At 37.8% G+C, this 23,909-nt stretch overlaps 1 pseudogene; it reads right to left on the bottom strand.

The window, feature by feature from the left end:
• Positions 1-16,386: 16,386 nt before the first annotated feature.
• Positions 16,387-17,459, bottom strand: LOC102813244 (annotated as a pseudogene).
• Between the last annotated feature and the right edge of the window lie 6,450 nt (positions 17,460-23,909).

Below are 23,909 nucleotides of genomic sequence, written 5' to 3'. Positions count from 1 at the left end.
CCGTTGACTCCGACCTTCACCATCTTGTCTCAGGGATGCGGCTGGTACTGCAAGAGAAGCTGCAGCTGCCTGTCGAACGGGGAGGAGCAGAGAGCACAGGGGCAGGCTGCCTCCTTAATTTATAGAGATGGGGGTGGGCACCCTGCCTTCTTTTTTAAAAGAAAGAAAAGATGACTTGCCACTGATTCAGCCATAAGAAACTCATCTCATCTCCCTATTCTGGGTCTGAAGCTGCTGTCTCTTGGGGTGCTTGGTACCAGTCTGTGTTAGAGAAACCTTGAATATCTTATATATAAAGGTGTTTTGGTTTTTTTTAAATTTTATATGATTCTGAAACTTTGCTTCTGTGGGGCTGGGGTGCACTGGCCACCCCATCTGGCTGATTTCTCTCTGCAGTCTGTAGGCAGGCAGTGTCCTCATCTTTTAAAAGTCATTTCCCTGCACAGCATCCCCTTTTCTGGGAACTGATTGGGAGAGAGAGAAACCAATAATAACTGTTTTGATACTGAAAACTGATGTCTTTTTTTTTTTTTAAATAAAAAACCAGTCCCTCAAAAAAAAAAAAAAAAAAAAAAGGTACATATAGTATTGTATTTATTAACAGACTGGGAGAGAGAGAAACCAATAATAACTGTTTTGATACTGAAAACTGATGTCTTTTTTTTTTTTAAATAAAAAACCAGTCCCTCAAAAAAAAAAAAAGATACATATAGTATTGTATTTATTAACAGACAAAGCCTATAGACTGATTGCTTCTTGGACACCCCCACAGTATGACCATATTATGCTCCCAAAGGTCTTAGAAGTGGAGCAGTCCTTCAGTTACTCATGTCTTCATAGAGCATGGTGTCCAGACCATTGGCCATGACCTGACTCTTTTCCATGCTTCACATCTTTAAAAGCAAAACAATTGAAGGTGAAATAACCCAGCCCATATTCTCCTAAACGCCTATAATTAAACAAGGGTATGACGATGATTCACAGTGCTCTTAAGTTATATTGACGTTGCTCCTTTTGAACAGAGAAGTGGACTGGGCTGTTGCTGCAGACTGCCCAACTCCTTCCACATCTGAATTCCACAGTGCTCTTCTCACCCTATCAGAAGTCAGCCCCACCTTGAAAGACACCAAGCAAATACACTCACATGTAGACAGTCTTATGCTATAAACCCAGCAAACTGGAGAAACAAGAATCTGTATTGACTTCCTTAATTGCTCCTTCAACAGGAATCTCAAATGTATGAATAATAAATCTTTTTAAAGTTTACCTTTTATCCATAAGTAGAAATAAGTCTACAAAAGAAAAATTTAGTACTTCTAAAGCAGTTTTCAACTTCAAACACATACAAGCAAAGCTAACTAGCTTCATTTTTAGTATTTTGTGAAAAGGTGATATGACTAGAAGAAATAAAACTTAGGAAGATGACCAGTTGACGATAGATTCGTAGAATGTTTAACAATTTCAGTTTATTAAATAGCTGTTATCTTTCTGTAGGTTAAAATAAATGACTAAGTGTGGCTACATCTGAGATACAGTCAATATCAAAGTAATGCCATGAGAGGGGCACTGAGAACTATGTCCCCATCCAACGATCAGAAGTGTGAGGTTCAGCAAAGACATCATAAAGAAAGTATTATCTTACATCCCACAGATGCTGCTTCGATGTGCTTGCATCAACACTCTGCTCTTGCTTTCATACCCACAGTCCTTATAGTAGATCTCCTAGGTCATTTTTGCAGGACACAACCTTCTGCTTTCCAATTAGCTCAAGCAGTTCCATGGTAGAATTCTCGACTTCCATACAAGAAAATTCCAAGTTTGTTCCTAGCCAATGCATCTCATGCATAGGCACAAACCATCTGTCAGTTGAGGCTTGCTTGTTGCTATGCTGCTGACCATGTTTCAGTGGAGCTTCTGGAAGAAACTGAACTAAGAAGAAAGGCCTGGTGATTTACTTTTTTGTTTTGTTTTATTTATTTATTTTTATTTTATTTTATTTTTTTCTGGTGATTTACTTTTGAAATATCAATCCTTGAAAACCGTGCATAAGTCAAAATGGACTCAATGGCAACTGGTTTTAATTAGTTCAAAATGTCTTCACAAAAAGGGTCAAAAGCTCCTTACTCTCAAGGTACTCAAATATCAAACAGATTTGAATTCTTTATCTTTATTCTTCAAATTCTGACTTATCTCTTCTGTTCCCATGATTAGGAACAACACTCTAAGCCTCATCTATAATAGAAATTATGGTCAAGAACAAAAACATGTTTTTTTTCTTTTCTTTTTTTAACATTCTCCCTTCCATCCCACTCCTGGTACCCATCATAGAATGTTTATTTAAGCATGAAAACCTCAATTTTTCCAATAGTGGTCTCATACAGTATCTGTCCTTTTGTAACTGACTAATTTCACTCCAGATTCATCCATGTTATACGATTTTTTGCAGATTCATTATTATCCTTCAATGTTGGATAGTATTCCACAGTGTGAATGTACCAAAGTTTGTTTAAAAATCCTTCTGTTGATAGCCGTATAGGCTGTCTGCATCCTTTTTGCTGTTGTGAAGAGTGCTGCAATGAACATGGGTCTGCATATGTCGATTCATGTCATAGCTAGCATTTCTTGAGGCTACATACCAAGCAGAGAGATTGCTGGGTCATATGGTATTTCTATTCTCAACTTTTAGAGAGAGTGCCACACTATTTTCCACAGTGGTTGGTTGCACCATTTTACAGTCCCACCAGCAGTGTAAGATGGTTCAAGTTTCACCCTTGCCTGCATTTTTTATTTTTAAAACTTTGGTGTTAATGCTGGGGTGAGAGGATTATCTCACTGCTGGTTTGATTTGCCTCTCTCAAATGGCTAATGATCATTAGCATTTCTTCCTATGTTTGTTGGCTGCCTGAATGTCTCTGACAAGTGTCATGTCCCCTGCCCATTTTTTCACTGGATTATTTGTTTTCTTCTTGTAGTGGTACTGAAATTCTCTATACATTTTAGAGAGTAGTTCCTTTTCTAATATGTCATTGCCAAAATTATTTCCCAGTCTGTGGCTTCTCTTTTCACTCTTTTGGAGAAATCTTTTAATGCACACAAGTGTCTAAATTTTAGGAGGTGCCAGTCACCAGTTGTGTCTTCTGTTTATATGTTTTTAGTTATGTTTGATAGTATATTTATGTCATGTATCAGAACACCTGAGTTTGTCCCTATTTTTTCATTAATGATCTTTATAGTTCCAGGCTTACATTTAGGTCTTTAGTCCACATTCAGTTTTGTTTTTGTAAATGTTGTGACATATGGGTCTTGTTTCATTCTTCTGAAAAAGGATTTCCAGTTTTGCCAGAACCATTTGCAGAAGACTCTTCTTCCCCATCTAACATGTTTTGGTTCTCTGTCAAAGACGAACTGAACATAGGTGGATGGATCTGCTTCTCGGTTTTCAATTCTGTGCCAGAGATCTCTGCATTTTTCATTGTACCAGTACCATGCTGTTGTGACTACTGTGGTTGCGTACTAGGTTTTGAGATTGGGAAGTGAGAGGCATCCTAGTTTGTTGTTCTTTTTCAGTAATGTTTTGCTTACCTGAGTTTTTTTCTGTTCTATATAAAGTTAGTGATTAGTTCTTCCATCTCTTTAAACAATGATGTTAGAATCTGGATTGGGATTACATTATATGCTTTGACATTTTCACAATGTATGTCTTCCTATCCACAAGTATGGTACATTCTTCCATTTTTGTAGGTCTCTTTTGGTTTCTTAGAGCAGTGTTTTGTAGTTTTCTTTGTACAGGTCTTTTGTTTCTCTGACTAGATTTATTCCTGAGTGACTATTTTAAATAATATTGTTTTCCTGATTTCCTTTCCAGAGCTCTTTTTTAGTATAAAGGAATCCAATTGATTTATTTATGTTGAACTTCTATCCTGATACCTTTCTGAATCTTTCAATGAGTTACAATAATTTTCTTTGAGTATTTTGTAAGTATAAGATCATATCACCTGCAAATAGAGAAAATTTTACTTCTTTGTCAATTTGGATGCCTTTAATTTCCCTTTCTTTCCTTATCGCTTTTGCTAAGATTTTCAGCACAATACTGAATAGGAGTGGTGATAAAGCACGCCCTTGTCTGATTATTGTTTGCAAGGGGAAAATTTTCAGTTTCTGTCCATTGAAAGTGATGCTGGCAGTTGGTTTTGTATATAATCCCTTAATTACGCTAAGGAATTCTACTTCTATTTCTATTTGTTTTTATAAGGAATGGGTATTAATTTTTGTCAAATACCTTTTCTACATCAATAGATATAGCATGTGGTTCTCTTCCTTTGTTTTATTCATGCGGTGGATTACGTTGATTGCTTTTCTAATACTGGGCCATCCTTGCATAGCTGGAATGAAACCCACTTAGTCATGATGTATTATTATTACAATTATTATTTAAAATATGCCTTTGGGTTCTATTGGCTAGGATTTTGTTGAGAATTTTTGCATTCATGCACATGAGAGATGCTGGTCTATAATCTTCTTGTTTACTGATATCTTTGCCTGGATTTCATATCAGGGTTACATTTGCTTCATAAAGTGTATTCAGGAGTTTTCCATCCTTTTCTATGTTCTGGAATAGTTTGAGTAGAACTGATATCAGCTCGTCTCTGAATGTTTGGTAGAATTCACTAGTACATCCATCTAGGCCCTTAGCTTTTAGCAGTTGGGAGTTTTATAATGACATCATCAACTTCTATTGTTATAGGTCTGTTCAAGTTTCCTACTTCAGTCTATGTGGATAAGAGTTCTAATATAACTGGACTCACCCTTGCATTTTTTAAGCTCTTTCAGTGGAAGTAAAGATATTTACTATGGTTACGTGGTCTTGTTCAATTGACCCTATAATCATGACATACTAACTTCCTTTTATCTCTTATGCTGGACTTAGCCATAAAGTCTATTTTATATATATTGGTATTCCTGCTAATTTTTGATAGCCAATATCTTCTTATTTTTTCCCATATCTTCATTTTTAGTTTATTTTTTGTCTATTCTGCTACATATGTCTCTTGACTGGTATATTGAATCCATTTGTATTCTGTAAAAGTATCAGTGAGTAGTACTGTGGTGCTGTGCCTGGTGCTGTGATACCAGAAGCTCTGAGACCTATATTCTAGTTGGTCACTCATGGTGGAGAGGTTTGAGCTGAACTTCCAGACTAAGACAGATTAGGAAGAAGGAGAGGAGGTAAACTACTTCTGAAGACAGCAGAACATTGTTAGATATAGTACCAGAAGATATAGCACCAGAATATTGTCAGATATAGTGCTGGAAGATAAGCCCCTCAGATTGGAAGTCACTAAAAATATGACTGGGGAAGGGGGCATTGTCAAAGTAAAGTTGATGTTGTAAATGGAGTAAAATTTTTATGACCTTCATTTGTTGATGAGGCGTAATTCAAAATGAGGAGAGAAATAGCTGTAAACATCCAATAATAATCGGACCTGGTATGGACAAAGTATGAATCTATGAATATTGCAAATTGTCAAAACTGAAATAGAATGCATAAAGATTGATATCTTAGCCATTAGTGAGCTGAAATGGACTGGTATTGTAATTTTTAATCCGGAAATCACATGGTTTACTATGCCAGAATGCCAAATTCAAGTAGAATGGTGTAACATCCTAAAGAACATTTTAAGATCTCTCTTGAAGTATAATGCTATCTGTGATAGAAAAATATCTATATGCCTAACAAGGAAGAGCAGTTAATACTCTATTATTCAAATTTACACACCAACCACTAAAACCAGTGATGATGAAATTTAATTCTACCAACTTCTTTAGTCTTAAATTAATCACATACGCAACCAAGAAGTATTACTGATAACTGGAATGCAAGCTGGAAACAAGGAGGAAGAATATACATAGTTAGAAAATATGGCCATAGTGATAGAAATGGTGCTGGAGATCACATGATTGGATTTTACAATATCAATGGCTTATTCACTGTAAATACCTTTTTTAAATAACAAAATTATTTACAGGGACCTCACCAGATGAGATACATAAGAATCAAACTGAGTACATCTGTGGGGAAAATAGTGGAAAAGAAAGTTCCACATCATCAGCCAAAACAAGGCCAGGGGCCAACTGTGGAACAGACCATCAATGCTGAAGCTGAAGAAAATTAAAACAAGTTATGACCTTGAACATATCCCACCTGAATTTGGAGATCATCTCTAGAAAAGATGTGATGCATTAGACAATAATGACGGAAGACCAGAAGAGTTGTGGAATGATATCAAGAACATCATACAGGAAGAAATAAAAAGGTCATTAAGAAGAAAAGAAAGAAATGAAATAGCAAAACAGATGTCAGAAGAGACTCTGAAATTTGTTCTCCTGCATAGAAATGCTTAAGCAAATGGAAGAAATGAGGTAGTAAAAGAGCTGAACAGAAAATGTCAAAGGTCAGCTCAAGAAGACAAAGTCATGTATTACAATGAAATGTGCAAAGACCTGGAGTTAGAAAACCAAAAAGGAAGAACATGCTCAGCATTTCTCAAGTTGAAAGAACTGAGGAAAAACATTGAATCCTTGCAATATTGAAGGATTCTGTGGCAAAATGGACAACACAGTGGCTCCGTATGATAAGCACTGGAACCATAAGGTCAGCAGTTCGAGCTCCACCAGCTGCTCCATGGAAGAAAGAGAAGACTTTCTGTTCCTGCAAAGATTTACAACCTCAGAAACCCCAAACAGAGTCATTATGAGTCAGAACGGACTTGTCGGAATATAAAAACAACAACAAGCCAAATAGTTGATGTGCAACCATTTCAAGAGGTACTATATGATCAAGAACCAACTGACAGAAGTCCAAAGTGCACTGAAGGTACTGGTGAAACACAAGGCTCCAACTGATTGAATATAAATTCAAATCTTTCAACAAACTGATAAAGCACTGGAGGTGCTTATTCATCTATGCCAAAAAATATGGAAGACAGCTACCTTGCCAACTGATTGGAAAAGATCCATATTCATGCCCATTCCAAAGAGAGGTGGCCCAAGGGAATGCAGAAATCATCCAACAATATCATTCATAACACATGCAAGTAGAATTTTACTGAAGATGATTCAGATTGTCTGTAACAGTACATTAGCAGGAAACTACCAGAAACTCAAGCCAGATTCGGAAGAGGATGTGGAGGATGTGCAACTAAGGTTATCACTGGTGACATCAGATGGATCTTGGCTTAAAGCAGAGAATACCAGAAAGATGTTGTTGTTGTTAAAGTGTCACTGAGTCGGTTCCTAACTCATAGAAACACTGTTCAGGTTTTCCAAGGAGCAGTTGGTGGGTTTGACCCACTGACCTTGTGGTTTGGTACATTATCCTGCAGCACCACACCAGGTCTCCAAAAAGATGCTTACTTGTGCTTTATTGACTATGCAAAGGCTTTTGACTGTGCTCATGAGGAATCTGTACATAGCTCTAGAGGCAGTCATTTGAACACAATAAGTGAATACTGCCTGGTTTAATATAAGAAGAGGTGTGTCTCAGGGTTCTATTCTTTCATCACACTTATTCAATATGTATGCTGAGCAAATAATCTACTAAACTGGATCATATCAAAAAAAGTGTGGTAGGAAGACTTGTTGGAGAAAGATCCATGAAAAACCCTCAATATGCAGATGATACAACCCTGCTTGCTTAAAGCAAAGAGGGCTTAAAATACTGATGAAGGTCAAAGACTGCAGCGTTCAATATGGATTGCACCTTTATGTAAAGAAAATGAAATCCTCACAACTGGACCAATAAAAAACAACATGATAAATGGAGAAAAGATTTAGTTGTCAAAGACTTCATTTTTGCTTGGATCCACAATCAACACTCATGAAAGCAGCAGTCAAGAAATCAAACAACGTATTGCACTGGGCAAATCTGTTGTACAAGACCTCTTTAAAATGTTCAAGAGCAAAGATAGCATCTTGAGGATTAAAATGTGTCTGACCCAAACCATGGAATTTTCTGTTGCCTTACATGCATAGGAAGTTGGACAACGAATAAGGAAGACTATAGACGAATTGATGCAACTAAGTTACGGTACTGAAAAAGAATATGAAAACTTCCATGGGTTGCCAGAAGAGCAAACAAATCTGCGTTGGAAGTAGTACAGTAAGAATGTTTCTTAAAAGTGAGGATGGCAAGACTTTGTCTCTTATACTTTGGACATGTTATCAGGAGGAACCAATCCCTGGAGAAGTACATTATGCTATGTAATGTGGAGGGTCAGCAAAACAGAAGAAGATCCTAGATGAGATGGACTGATACAGTGGCAGCAGCAATGGGCTCAAGTGTAACAAAAACCATGAGGATGGCACAGGACTGGCCAGTATTTCGTTCTGCTGTGCATAGGGTTGCTATGAGTTGGGATTGACTCAATGGCAAGTAACAACAACATACTTGTTTTACTATACATATAAAAACAATCATATTATGTGTAAACCAAGATCTTAAAAGGTTTTAAACAATACTGTTTGTTGTTGTATGCTGTTAAGTGACAAAGAACTTTTCCATAACTGCTATCTTTACAATAGGCAGCCATGAGATCTTTCTCCCAGTCAAGTGCTGAATCACTACACCACCAAGGTATCTTTTAAAATATAAATAGGAATAAAAATATACAAATTGAATTATGTTATTTCTAAGATACTGAAAATGAAATTTCATTTCAAAATGGTTTAAAGTCAATGATTATGAGTTATTGAATACAATGTAATAACTCAGTTATTTAACTAAACCAACAATAAGAAAAAAACAAAATAGTTGAAATGCTAGTTTATGGTTTTCACTCTCTAATAACAATAAATTCTTCAATCTTTTGTACACATAGACAATGTGAAAAGAAAGCTAATAAATGCTTGTAAAGTATGGCTCGTGTTACACTAAAACACAAAAATAAATACCAAAAACATTCTTTTAAAAGATCAAAAACTAAATTCATGTTTTGAGTACAGATATAAAGCAATTTTAAATAAAGACTTTTCAATAAAGTTACTAAAAAAATAAAATAACAAAAACAAAATATCTAACTTCTAACACCAGAGTCCCAGAAAGGTTGAAGCAGTTTCAGTTTCACCACAAATAATGAAATAAAGCTACCACTGTCTTCACAGTGATCCCAGGGATCCAGCCAAACTGTCATTACCAAAGTGCTTGGCACAGAAAAATCATCTTTAACCAAGATCAGAGCAGCACAAAACTCCATGTGGCCTAAGCAGCAGCTCCATAAACATTTGGAGCAGTTGTTAAAAAATTATAGCAGTTGTTAAAAAATTTCAAACTAACTTCCCATTGGGGAGGCTTCACCACCTTCATTTCCATGTTAAAGTCCATCTGATGTAAATTTAAGGGTTGCTATTAGTTGGAACCAACTCAATGGCACTTAATAACAACAAGGCTAGGTGAGGAGGAGGAAGACTGCAGCACAGGGTTTAAAAAAACAAAGGATCAAAACCATCCAGATAGTTATCAACCACTAACTGCTAAAGAACTAGAAAGGTCTGCCCCCATGTGGTTATTTGAATTACTAATGTCACTGGCTCGCCCTGCCCTGGGCTATCAAAGAGAAGATTCCTATGTAAAGCAATTATGTTAAATGTCCACCTCTAGCTGATAAAACATTTCAGATAAAATCTACTACAGAAATATCTTTCAGAGGTTCAGTGTCTTGAAACATATACAATAACTTGTATATCTTGAATACTCATACAATAACTACAGGAATATCAAACAACCCATTATATCAGTACAGTGCCTTCATATAAGATTCTCTCCCATTTGTTTCAGCAAATAGAACATTCAAGCTCTGAGACACTATTGTTAAATACTGTTGGGTCAGTTCTGATTCATAGCAAACAACAGAAAAAAAGAGACCACCAAACTGCCCTGTCTTGCTCCAGCCAAACTGTCATGGATATGTCTGAGCCCATTGTTTCAGAAACGGTATCAATCCAACTCCTTGAAGGTCTTCTTTCTGTTGGTCCTCTACTTTACCTGACAACATGTCCAAAGGGCATGAGTCTCACCATGGTTGCTTACCATCATTGCTTCCCAGGACCATTCTGCCTGTACTTCTTTCAAGACAGATTTGTTTGTTCTTCTGACAGTCAATGTATATTCAATATTCTTCACCACCATCGTAATTCAAAGGCATCAGTTCTTCTGTGGTCATCCTTATTCTTTGTTCAGTTTTCACATGCATGTTGTTGTTGTTAAGTGTCATGGAGTCAGTTCTGACTCACAGTGATAGCAATCCTGTATATGGTTTTTGAGGAACAGCTGGTGTGTTTGAATTGCCAACAATATGATAAAAACCAACCTTGTGATCCAGTGTTTATCTTGCAACACCACACCAGGACTCCATCAGGTGACTAAAAATACCCTGGTTTGGGTCAGATGAACCTTAGTCTCTAAAAGGGCAGCTTTCCTTTGAATGCTTCAAAAAGGCCTTTTGCAGCAGATTTGACTACTGCAGTACAGCATTTAATTTCTTGACAGTTGTTTCTGTGAACAATTAACATGAATCCAAGTACATGGAAATCTTTGATAACGTCAATATTTTCTCTATCATGATGTTGTCCAGTTGTGAGGATTTTTTTTTTTTTAATAAAAGTGTAACTCTTACCGAAGGCTGTAATTTTTTATTTTTATCACTATTTCAAGTCCTCTTCAATTTCAGCAAGCAAGGTTGTGTTATCTGCTTATCACGGGTTGCTAATGAGTCTTCCTCTAATCCTGATCCCATGTTCTTCATCATATACTCCAGTTTCTCAGGTTATCTGCTCAGCATTAAGACTGACTTAAGTCTGGTGAAAGATACCTCTCCTGATGCTAAACCATGCAGTGTCCACTTGTTCTGCTTGACAACTGCCTTGAGGTATAGGTACAGGAGCAAAATCAAGAGTTCTAGAATACCCATTCTTCACAGTCTGATTGTCTTTATCCACACAGTAGAAAGCCTTTGCATACTCAATACAGCACATTAAACATCTTTCTGGTATTCTCTGCTTTTGGCCAAGATCCATCTGATGTTAGCAATGATATTCCTTGTTCCATGTCTTCTAAAGCCAGGTTGAATTTCTCATAGTTCTCTGTTGCTACCATTTCTGAATTATCATCAGCAAAATTTTACTTATATATTACACTAGTGAGATTGTTTGATTATTTTCACATTTTGTTGGATCACTTTCCTATGGAATGAGCACAAATATGGGTATATTTCAGTCCATAAGCAAGGTGGCTAGCTTTCTAATTTCTTGGTTTAGAAGAGTACTCCTAGCACTTCTAGTACCTTTATTGAAACATTTCAATTGGTATTTTGTGAATTCCTGGAGCCTTGTTTTTGTCCAGTGTCTAAACTGTAGCTTGGACTTCCTTTTACACATCAGTTGCTGATCATACGTTGCTTCCTTCATGCTAACCAATTCTTTTTGGTACAATATCTCTGTGTATACCTTTCACCTTCTTTTAACATTTCTTGTGACATTCAGTATTTTACCAAAGAATCCTTCAAAAGTTCTAACTTCAGGTTTGAATTTTCCTTCAGTTCTTTCAGTTTGGGAAATTCTGAGCATGTCTTCTTAAGCTGTGTTGGAAATCTTCTGGCCAACTGTTAAACTTAATCATTTCTCCTACTCTCTTTAGGTATTTTACATTCAAGAGCAAGCGTCAGATTTGTTTCTTATATTCACTGTGGTATTTCTTACTTCTTTCTTTAAATGACTTTTTCCTTTCTTTGTATATGATGTCCTTAATGTCCTCCTACAACTCCTCTGGTCTTTGGTCATTAGTGTTCAATGCAACAAATTGATTCTTGAGATGGGTTCTAAATCCAGGTGATATACACTTAATGTCATATTTGACTCTTGTGGATTTGTTTTAATGTTATTCATCTGCAACCTAAACTGGTATTGAAAAATTGATGGTCTGATCTGCTGTCAGACCCTGGTCTTGTTCTGACTGATGATCCTGAGCCTCAGCATCCTCTTTCCACAGATATTGTAGATGTGGTGCCATTGTATTCCTCCCAGCAAGGTCCACATGTAGAGTCACCATTTACGTTGTGAAAAAAATTGCAATTAATTAGTCGCTAGTCTTGCAACCACCCACTCATCTGTCAGTTTGTCATACTGTGGTGTCTTGTGTGTTGCTGTGATTCTGGAAGCTATGCCATGGGTATTTTAAATATCAGCAGGGTCACCTATGATGGACAGATTTCAGATGAGCCCCCAGGCGAAGACAGGCTAGCAAGAAGGAGAGATGAACTATTTCCAAATCGTTAGTCACTGAAAACCTTATGAATAGCAGAGAAACACTGTCAGATATAGTGCTGGAAAATGAGCCCCTCAAGTTGGAAGGCACTCAAAATGCAATGAAAGAGCTGCCTCCTCAAAGTAGAGTTGACTGTGATGATGTGAATGGAGTAAAGACCCTAAGACCTTCATTTGCTGATGGGGCACAACTCAAAATGAAGAGAAACTGATGTAAACATCTATTAATAATTGGAACATGGAATGTACAAAGTATGAATATAGGAAAATAGGAAATTGTTAAAAATGAAATGGAAAATATGAACATTGATATCTCAGGCATTAGTGAGCTGAACGGGTGGGTATTGGTCATTTTGAATCTGACAACCACATGGTTTACTATGCCAGGAATGACAAATGGAAGAGGAATGATGTTGCATTCATAATCAAAAAGAACAAATCAAGATCAGATATGAAGTATAACACAGTCTATGATAGGATAATATCCACAAGCCTATAAAAAAGACCAGTTAATACCACTATTACCCCAATCTACACACCAACCACTAAAGCCAGTGATGATGAAATAGAAGAATTCTACCAATTTCTTCAGACTGAAATTGATCAAACATACAATCAAGATGTATTGATAATTACTGGCTACTGGAATGCAAAGGTTGGAAACAAACAGAAAGGATCAGTGGTTGGAAAATATGGCCTTGGTGATAGAAATGATGCTGGAGATCACATGGCAGAATTTTGTAAGACCAATGGTTTGTTCACTACAAATACCTTTTATAAACAATATAAAAGACGACTATACACATGGCCCTCACCAGATGGAATACACAAAAATCAAACTGACTACATCTGTGGCAAAAGATGGTGGAAAAGCTCCATATCATCAGCCAAAACAAAGTCAGGGGCAGACTGTGGAACAGATCATCAATTGCTCATATGCAAATTCAGGCTGAAGCTGAAGAAAATGAAAACAAGAACACACAAAAAGAACTCTACGATAATTTTTAATTCAGGTCTACATATCCCCCCTTTTGATCACAATTCTTCTATGGAATCTTTACGTAAAATGTTCAGTAATAGTAGTCAAGCACAATCCAGTTCTTACGGTCTCATGGTAAGGGAAACAGTTGTTCATGAAAGCAGTTGGTCACATACTCCTATTTCTGATTTCCCTTCTTCTGATCTCTGATGTTCCAGGTGAATAGGGACCAACTATTATGCCTTAAATGTCCACTTTCACACTTTTAGGGCCCCAGCACTATTAACTGAACTAGGAGGTATAACTACACACATTATTAGGCCAAGAAATTGGGGTGCGTCATATACTATGACCCTTAACCTCCAAACCAAGGAACCAAATCTCATGAGCTGTTTTCCTTTCCTTGGTTGTTATAAATATATTTATCAGACTTTTGCCAATTCAATGTCAATACGGTACACAACTTATTGACAGCAAACACAGTAACTACCTGTACAACTCTACCCTTAATCAATATATTTCCATCACTTTTAACCCTTCTTCCCCACCTCCTTCTAACCCTGGTCTCTCTACATTTGATGCTTCTTGTTATTTTCATATAAGTGAAGTCATACTATATGTGTCATTTATAATCGACCTATTTTACACAACATAATGTCTTCAAGCTCCATCCATACTGAAGCATGACTGAGTATTCCATTGTATGTATGCACCATATCCTTTTATTCACTGATGGCCATTTAGATTTTCTCTACCTTTTGACTCTTATGAAGAGTGCTACAAAGAACACTGGTATACAAGTCTCTCTGAGTCTGTGCTTTTAAGTCTTTTGGGTATATACCTAGGAGTGGGATTGCTTACAAGTAGGATGTAGAACATTGTGTTTGAGGACTACATTATACCAGCTGACCTTGGTGTTTCCCAAGACCATCGTCCTGAGCCCCTAGTCCCTGCAATTCATTCACTAAAGGTGTTTGGTTATGTCCAAGGTTTTTTCATAACTTTGCCCCTAGTATGTTCTATTTCAACCATATTCATGAACACACTTATAGTAAAGATAAATCCTATGTACAAATACACTCTGTCAAACCTATACATATCCATGTGTATACTCCTATTCTCCCTCCAACCCTCATTCAGCCTGGATGTCTACCCAGGCATCTACACATAGATCACCATTATCGTATGATCGTGTATACAAGAGCATTGACTTCTGTTGCGCTGAATTCTTGTACTCCCCCAGTATCTTCCTGTGCCTCTTTCATTTTTGCTGACATCTCTCTTAATTGTATATTACCTTCCACTTCCCCCAAATTAACATGTTGTTGTTGTTGTTGTTGTTAAGTGCCATCGAGTCAATTCCAACCCATAGCCACCCTGAACAGGGTTTCCAAGGAGAAGATGGTGAGCTTGAACCACTGACCTTGCAGTTCAAACAACTTTGCAGACTGAAGCCTTAGCCCACAGCACCATATCAGGATTCTAAATTAAGATGTATCTACCCTTGATTCAGTAATTTACCTTCTTTTTACCTCCCACCCCTAGCAACCATCAAAAACATTTCTTCTAGTGTGAAAACTTTTCTTGATTTTTACAATAGTGTTCTCATACAATCTTTGTTTCTTTGTGATTGACTAATTTCACTCAGCATGTTCTCCAGGTTCATTCATGTTACGAGGTGTTTGCCCAATTCATCACTGTGCTCCAATATTATGCATACTGTGTGTATGTGCCATAGTTTGTTTATTCATTCTTCCATAGATGGACATTTAGGTTGTTTCCATCTTTTTGTTATTGTAAATAATGTTGCAGTGAACATGGTGTGCATATGTCTATTTTTGCCATCGTTCTTATTTCTTAAGGATACATGTCAACTAGAGAAATTGCTGGGTTTCATGGTATGAATCTAAGAAAACTGGAAGTTGTCAAAAATAAAATAAAACACAAAAAGATCAATATCCTAGCATTAATGAGCTAAAATGAACTGGTACTGGCCATTTTGAATCTAACATTTCTATAGTTTACTATGTGAAGACCACCAAATTAAAGTGAAATGGGATCACATTCACCGTCAAAAAGAACATTTCAAGGTGTATGCTGAAATACAATGCTGTCCGAGATAAGGTAATATATATACGTGTACAAGGCAAGCTGGATTCATAAGAATATGGAACTAAGAATATCACTGCTGACTTCAGATAGATCTTTACTAAAAGCAGAGACTATCAGCTGTTTTTTTTTTTATTTTAGTCTCTTTTGCTTTGACTCCATTGCACAGCACCACCAACAATAACAACAATGAAGTAAACAGTAATTAACCATCTATCAATCCCTCACCAAACAAACAAACAAAATATAAACAGGACAGTAACTCTGCCTACATTGTACAGCTTCTCAAATTATGTTAGAAAAGTCTAACAGTAAAAGATCAAGAAATTTTAAGTTAGCAGTAATTATTTTCACTTTAAGAAAAGGTTCCCCTTCTCCACCCTATCCCTGCCTCAAGTATTTAACAGGAAAGAACGGCTTCCTCGCACAATAGGAGACTCAGTTGAAGCAGCAACAAGGACTGTCAATTATTTACCATTTCTGTTTACAGTTGCTCCAAAATTTTTTTTTTAATTTCACAAAGCTATTATCCAGTGTTACCATGAAATATTGACTGTAGATTCTAGGTAGCAAAGCAGGGTATTACACTAAATTTCTAGATCTATGGCACTAAAAAGAGTGAAATCTAGGAAAAGTTACTTACTGTTTTATAGAAGAAATAAAGACTTGCAAAAGCTGATTTTGGTTGTATATTATTATATCCATTGTGTGGATTTACAGCATCTGCTAATTTAAGGAGACACACTATATTTACCCTTGCCCTATATGCTATATCCTACCCTCTCCATCCCAACAATCTACTACTATCTTACACCAAGTATTATGGATATGAGTTCAAATCATCCCAGACAATCCAGTTAGTCTACTGTACTGCTGTCAAGTGTGAGATTAAAAAAAAAAAAAAAAAAAATTAAAAGCTCCTTTCAATCATCATCAAAATTTTGCAGTAAAAGAAAATTCTACAATTCTTGATACAAGCAAAGTTATTGAGTTCTTGATACAAGAAAAGTTGTCTCTCGACTTTTCTGTTGTAGCAGTGCTGGAAGCAGGGTAGGATTCTGCTGAATAATTTGTCCCATCTGTTGAACTGAGACTGATTCTGTAAAAATTCAAGGGGATGTCCTCCAGAATTTATAGACGGTGCTGGAGTTGTTACCGCAGCTGGAACCACTGCTGAAGACTGAGCGCCCCAGTGCTATCTGCCTGAAAAGGGTTAATCACAACCTAACTTTATCTCCAGAAATACCCATGAAAAGATACTCCACAGGCCTCTCAGGGTTGTTGAAACTGGTTGGCTCTTAGGGCTACAATTACTCACTCTAGTACAAAGCCTACTGAAATGATGTCAGTTACCATATTCTCATGACTGACCCTATTGCATCTTCAAGAAGGTATGACAGGGAAGAATCTCCTGACATATTACGAGTTGATGCTGGACTAGTAGCCACAGGTGTTTTTGCAGGTTTCTCTGGTTTAACTGTACCAGCAGGTGCAGGTTCAGAAGATGCTGTGGTTGAAGCTGGAGTGATGGATGTAGGTGTGGCATAGGAACTATGGCAGGGGCAGGGCTGGACCTGTGCCACAGCTGCTGCAGTAGAGGAACTAGCAGCAGGAGTGCTGGGATTTTATTGCTGAGTTGCAACTGGTGTTGGTGTTGTCACTGCTTTGGGTTTTGTAACCATAACCACCACAAAGTTTTTCTCTCCAATTTATGTTCTTTATGACCAGTATCATCATTGAAGATTTTGCCCACATAAATTAATTTTTGGCCTGTTACAAGAAAATCAGTCCTGGTGTGACGTTGTGGGCTAACACACTGGACCGCAAGGTTGTTTGAATCACAGGGTTGATGGTTCAAACTCACCAGCCACTCCTTGGAAACCCTATACAGGGTCACTAAGAGTCAGGGCCAACTTGACGGCACTTGACAACAACCAGAAAACCATCTTTTCCCTTTTCAGATCCAATCATTTCATTCAGTGCTTTCACATTGTCTCCTCAGGTGGGTATCGATTTTGAAGGTCTGCTGCTGGAAGGTCTTCAGGGTGACCTGCATGCTCCAGAAGCTGGCAGATGACAGGGCCTGTGGCCTGGCTAGGCCCAGAGACACTGGTGCTCCTCGAGCAGTGGCAGTGGAGGCTTGTCCTGTTGGGTGGCCTCTCCTCTAGTCCTTGTCCCATGACAAGTAGCTGCCTTCATGACTGTAGCCTTTCACCAGAGCTGAGGCATGTCAGAGGCCAGCCACTGAGTGTGCAAGGGGCGCTGAGCAACAAGCAGGAATCCACTAGCTCAACACACGATGGTCATCTTGATTTGACTATTGTCACTTTGCTTTTGACTGTATGGCTCATGACAAGCTATGGATAACACTGCAAAGAATGGGTATTCTCTGTGCCCATGAGGAACCTGTACAAAGAGGCAGTTGTTCAAACAGAGCAAAGGAATATGGAATGATTTAGAATCAGGAAAGGTGTGCACCAGGAATGTATTCATTCACCATACTTATTCAATCTGTATGCTGAGCAAATAATTGGATTATATGAAAAAACCGGATTATATGGAAAAGGGTGTGGCATCAGGATTGGAGGAAGACTCATTAGCAATCTGTGATGTGCAGATGATACAACCTTGCTTGCTGAATGCGAAGAGGACTTAAAATATGGTGTTGGAGAAGAACTTTGATCAAACAGGTCTGAGTTGGAAGAGGTACAGCAGAATGCTCCTTTGAGACAGTGTTGTCAAGATGTCATCTCACATACTTCGGACATGTAATTAGGAGGACATGTGATCTTCAGTCCCTGGAGAAGGACTTTATGCTTGGTAAAGTGGAGAGTCAGCAAAAAAGAGGAAGAGCTCCAATGAGATGGACTGACACTGTGGCAGCAGCAGTGTGCTTGGTTTCATTCTGTTGTGCATATGAGTCATAACTCAACAGCAACTAACACCACCACAACATGAACTGATTGCTGTCATTTTGCTGTGTGTGCTGTTGAATTTTATTTTTTTGCTTCTGCTGGTTTCTTTATTCCATGATCTGTTCATTTTGTTTGTGGGTTTACTTTTCATTTTCTTCAGTGCTGTTGTTTTTATGTCTATTAAAAATTTCTGATTTTCCTCTTTTTTAGTTTGATGTAAAGGTGTATTAATTTTCTTTGAGGTTACCCTGTTACTTATTAATTTCTTCCCCTATTTAAAAATGTCTCTTTTATCTCAAAATCTACTTGACTGTCTTGCCATCTGAAAATTCTGTATCTATACCATTCCTTTTTTTTTTTTTTGGTCATTTTCTTTATTATAATTTGGTTACTTCTGGTTCCCTATTTTCAGTCTTACATGTTTTTTTACTTCAAATACTTCTAGATCCAGATTGAGTTCTGGGTGTTATTTTCATGTATGTTAACTTGGTTCTCAGCTCAAAGAACACCTTTTAGTATTTTTTTGTAAAGTTGATCTGGTTATTAAAAGTTCCTTTAATTTCTGTTTTTCTGCAAATGTCCCAGTTTCACTATCATACATGAGGGACAGCTTTCCTGGATATATGATTCATGGTTGGCAGTTTTTTCCTTTCAGAATTGTATATATGTCATCCCATTGCCTTATTGCCTGCATGGTTTCTGCTAAGAAATCAGAGCTTAGTCTTATTGGTTCTCCTATCTAGGTAACTTTTCATTTTTCTGAGCAGCTCTCAGGATTCTTGCTTTTGTCTTTGGTTTTTGAAAGTTTGATTCAGTTTCCTGAATACTTATCTTCTCATTTGTGATGATGTTAATGAAGTTTTCTTCCAACAATCCAACCATTTTCTCTGTCCTTTTTATCGCCTCTTTTTGTTCTGGACATCTGATCACCCATAAGTTATTGTTTTTCATAGTGTCCCACAAAAATCTTAGGCTTTCTTCGACTTTTTTTTCCTCTCTGTTTTTTCTGATTATTTTCCTAGCAGACTAATATTGAAAGGGAATCCTGGTGTGGCGCTGTGGGTTAATGCACTAGACTACAACGTTGGTTTGAACCATAAGACTGATGGTTCAAGCTCACCAGCCACTGCTTTGAAATCCTATACAGGGTTGCTATGGTTTGGAACCAATTCAATGGTACTTAACAACAACAACAACAATATTGAGAGATTTATCTTCAAGCTCACAAATTTGAGCTTTCGCTGATTCAAATCTACTCCTTTGCCCTTTCAATGTATTGGCAATTTCTGAAATCTGAGTATTAATCTTTCATATTTATCTTAGCAGACTTTTTATTGCTTAAAAAGAATGATACTTAGGTTACCTTCAATTGATTGAAAGACTGAGGAATGCAAGGAGAACACTAACACTTTAGAAGACTTCAAGACCAAAGATATAAAGTAAATTAAAATTTTAAAACAACAAAATTCTTGTTCATTTCCTGTGAGGGGCCAGTAACTTTAGAAGGAGCCCAGGAACAGTATGAGGGAACAGTCAAGAATTGCTGAATATGCTAAAGTCAGACTTCATCATCTACTATTATCAGTATTACTAGCTTTAACAGTCCTAGAATGACCTCAATCCCACTTCGTCCCAGAAGCACACTACCAAGTTTGCACCTGAACTTTGCTCCCCCTCCAACCTTTTACATTCCCAAACTAAATACTCAGTCCACAGCTTTGCTACATCCCAACTTCCTCTCTTTCCCACATTTCCTGCCTTGCCAGTCTAGTAGCTCCTTTCTGCTTACATTCCCCACATCATCAAACTGGTCCCATGGCAACCTCATTTCAACCACCCTCTAATTTCACCTTTAATTTCAAGTTTCTTCTCCTCTTTGTCTTTTATAACATGTATTCTTACTAAACTGCATGTGTCAACACTCAGCTCCTACAACAGGGCTAAGGCGCCCTGCTAGAAATGATAACACAGGATAGGCCTGGTACAAAGTCATGGTCTCTCATCTTTGCTGTCTTCCAACTATGCTTGGCAATCCTTACTAACATCCCTCATCATTTTCCTCTCTTTTTGTCTATCAGCAATAACTCTATATTTTCACATTTCTTTAGACTCTTTATCTTGCCATCCCCCTCTCAACCCACCCTTCAGTTCCTCAAGAGGCAATACCAATGCCCACTTAAAAAAAAGCAAACTATGTCCCTATCCTCAAACTCACCTCTCTATGTAACTATCTTTTCCTCATCTCTGGAGGTATTATCCCAGCTCCTGGGTTTGGATTCCATCCTTTGTCACCACCTCTCAACAGCATATCTCTGGCTCCAACGATTTCCTTTCTTGCTCTAGTAGCTTCTTAGGTTTTTCTAGGCATATATAAAGATGCTCAATACCGTCCCATATTAAACACCATGGCATATTCTAAGAAGAGCAAATTTTTATAGAGAACATTAACAGTCTATTAAATACAGAATATACTAGTCTGCTAAATCCTCAGATTGTTTCACCTCTGCTGTCAGTGTCTGCCTCCCTGGGCTAGTTTATTATAGACACTGGCATTCTTCATCCCTTGTTGCTTCAGAGCCAACAAGTTACTAAGACATCCTTGACCGATGCACCCAGCCCTCCAATGCTTGTCTAGGTTACAGAGCCCATGGTTGACCTGCCAACGCATTCATCAGTTCTCAACTGACTCATACCTGCCACTCTGACTGCTTAGTATCCATCCGTACTCCAGATATCTGCTTAGACTATAGTTTGACCCTAACCCCTAGTTTAGCACAATGGTGTCTCAGCAATGTCCTGACAAAATCCCAGCTCCTTTCCCCTAGGGGCTGGATCCTGATCTCAGTTTAACCAATCCCAGCAGCTATGAGGGATGCTCCTGCCCCCAGATTCCCATCAGTGCCAGTCAGCAGTGGCACAAAAATATTATGGTGGCCTATTGTTCCATCCTGGGTTGAAATGATACATCTTGGGTTTAAGACATTCCCGTAAACTGTACTGGGAACACTGGCTATCCGGTTGGAACCCACCTGCACAGCCAGTTAGTTATTTTTGTCTAGAGTCCCTCATTTTGCATTTCCTCTCATTTTCTACTGATATTTAACCAAGTTTCAATCATAGCTTATAGGCAAATACCAGAATTTTAACAACTGGGTTATTTTATTCACTTCTTACTTCTATCACAGGAAGTGTTACAACTGAGTTCCCAAACTTACATATTCTTTCAACTATAAGAAAACATTAATACTATCACAATCTCAATTATACTTCATAATTATATATTACATATAACATGAATGTCAATATGTGTGCTCAAAGATGGTCACCATTTTAACAGTTTGGTTTAACTACACTATTTGTGAAACTGCTCAAATACATCAAGGTAAAAGAAAGTCAAGAAGCAGTATGTTACAAACTCAAATCTTAAAAAAGAGAAAAAGATTTGGGGATCACTAAGCTTATAAATGGAGTCCTAGTGTGGTTGTTGTTGTTAAGTGCTATCGAGTCAGTTCTGACCCACAGCGACCTTGTATAGGGTTTCCGAGGAGTGGCTGGTGAGCTTGTGGGTTAATGCGCTGGACTGCAAAATTGGCCTGAACCACAAGGTCAGTGGTTCAAGCTCACCAGCTGTTCCTTGGAAACCCTATACAGGGTTGCTATGGGTCGGAACCGACTTGAAGGCACTTAAAAACAACAACAAATCTTATGAATGAACTACTTTCTACTGGATAAATTCTTGACTATAATTTTTTGCCATCCAAAGGCACAATTAGTTATGTTAAATAAAACTCCGTGATCAAAAACAAATCTGAAGAAACACTAAGGTTTTTTCCAAAAAAGCAGTAACAAAAAATGCAACCTAACAATCAATAGTTTCAAAAGGAAATTCTTTATGACTGTTCCAGAGAATGGCACTTCCCAGCCTCCAAAACAGCTGCGACCGACCTAACTGTACAAGACATGTAGAAGTAACAACTTTGTTGTTGTTGTGAAGTGCTGTCGAGTCGATTACAAACCATAGCGACCCTGTATAGGATTCCCAAGGAGCAGCTGGTGAGCTTGAACTGCTAACCTTGCAGTTCAAATGACTTTGCAGACTGTCGAGTCGATTACAACCCAAAGCGACCCTGTATAGGATTCCCAAGGAGCAGCTGGTGAGCTTGAACTGCTAACCTTGCAGTTCAAATGACTTTGTAGTCTGATGCATTAGCCCACAGTGCCACATCAGGATTCCAAACGTAACAAACAGACAACTGAAAACAGACACCACAGACCCAGCCAAAGGTTGAAAATGGTGCATACTTGACACTACCATCGTTTGGTGAATAAATCAATAAGGGCACGAACATGACACTCATGAAGCAAAGTAAGAATGTGAACCCTTTCCTAGATGACATAGTTACATAACTCCGTATCCCCAGTTAAGATGCAATTTGCTCCTGGTTCAACAGCAACTTAGGCACAAGAAAGTAAAAGTGAGATCATATTTACTAGAAAGAAAATGTGTCAGAGGTGAGATCTAGAGTCATACTCGCACAAAAATATAATGGATTAAAATATGGCCCTGCCTCAAGCCTGAGTGTGCATTTCCAATTTTAAACATTACTTTGCTAACAATATTTTTAATAGGGAAAAATAATAATGTTTCGAACTACTGTCCAGGTGTGATGCAGTGGTACTGCGCTGGACTGCAAGGTTGGTCTGCACCATAAGGTCGGCACTTGAAGCTCACCAGCCATCCTTGGAAACCCTATACAGGGTTGCTATGAGTTGGAAATGACTCAATAGCACTTAACAACAACACACTTAAATAGTTCACTTGAAACATTCTGCTGTGAACCTATACCATACTTGTTTTTCACCACTCGTCTGTCAGTTTGTCGTCCCGTGGTAATTGGCAGGTTGATGTGATGCTGAAAGCTTTGCAACTGCATTTTTCATAGAAGCAGGGTCACCAATGGTGGGCAGGTTTCAGAGGACCTTCCAGACAAGGATGAAAGAGAGGCAGACTACTTCTGAATGTTTAGCTACTGAAAACCTTACGAATAGCAGTGGAACACTGTCAGATACAGTGCCTGAAATGAAAACATTGTGGATAACTTCAGAATATTATCAGATATAATGCTAGAAGATGAGCCCCTCAGGTTAGAACATACTCAAAATATAACGAGGGAAGACCTGCCTCCTTCAAGTACAGTTGACTGTAATAACAAAAATGGAGTAAAGTTTTCGGGGCCTATTTGCTGATGGGGTAAAATTAAAAATGTGGAGAAACAACTGCAAACATCCATTAATAACCAAAACTTGTAAAGTATGAAGAATGAATATAGGAAAATTGGAGGTTGTCAAAATGAAATGGAACACATAAAAATCAATATCCTATGCATTGGGGACTGAAATGGACTGGCATTGGCCATTGTGAATCTGACAACCATACGGCTTACTAAGCCAGAAATAACAAATTCAAGGGGAATGGTATACCATTCATCTTCAAAAAGAACATTTCAAGAACTATCTAGAAGTAGGATACTGTCTGCAATAGGACAGCATAAGCATACAATGAAGACCAATAAACAACATTCTTATCAATG

The sequence above is a fragment of the Chrysochloris asiatica genome, unplaced genomic scaffold (genome assembly GCF_000296735.1).
Source record: "Chrysochloris asiatica unplaced genomic scaffold, ChrAsi1.0 scaffold00282, whole genome shotgun sequence".
NCBI lineage: Eukaryota > Metazoa > Chordata > Mammalia > Afrosoricida > Chrysochloridae > Chrysochloris > Chrysochloris asiatica.
Note: the sequence above shows the minus strand (reverse complement) of the source record. Positions and strands in the feature narration are given on the sequence as shown.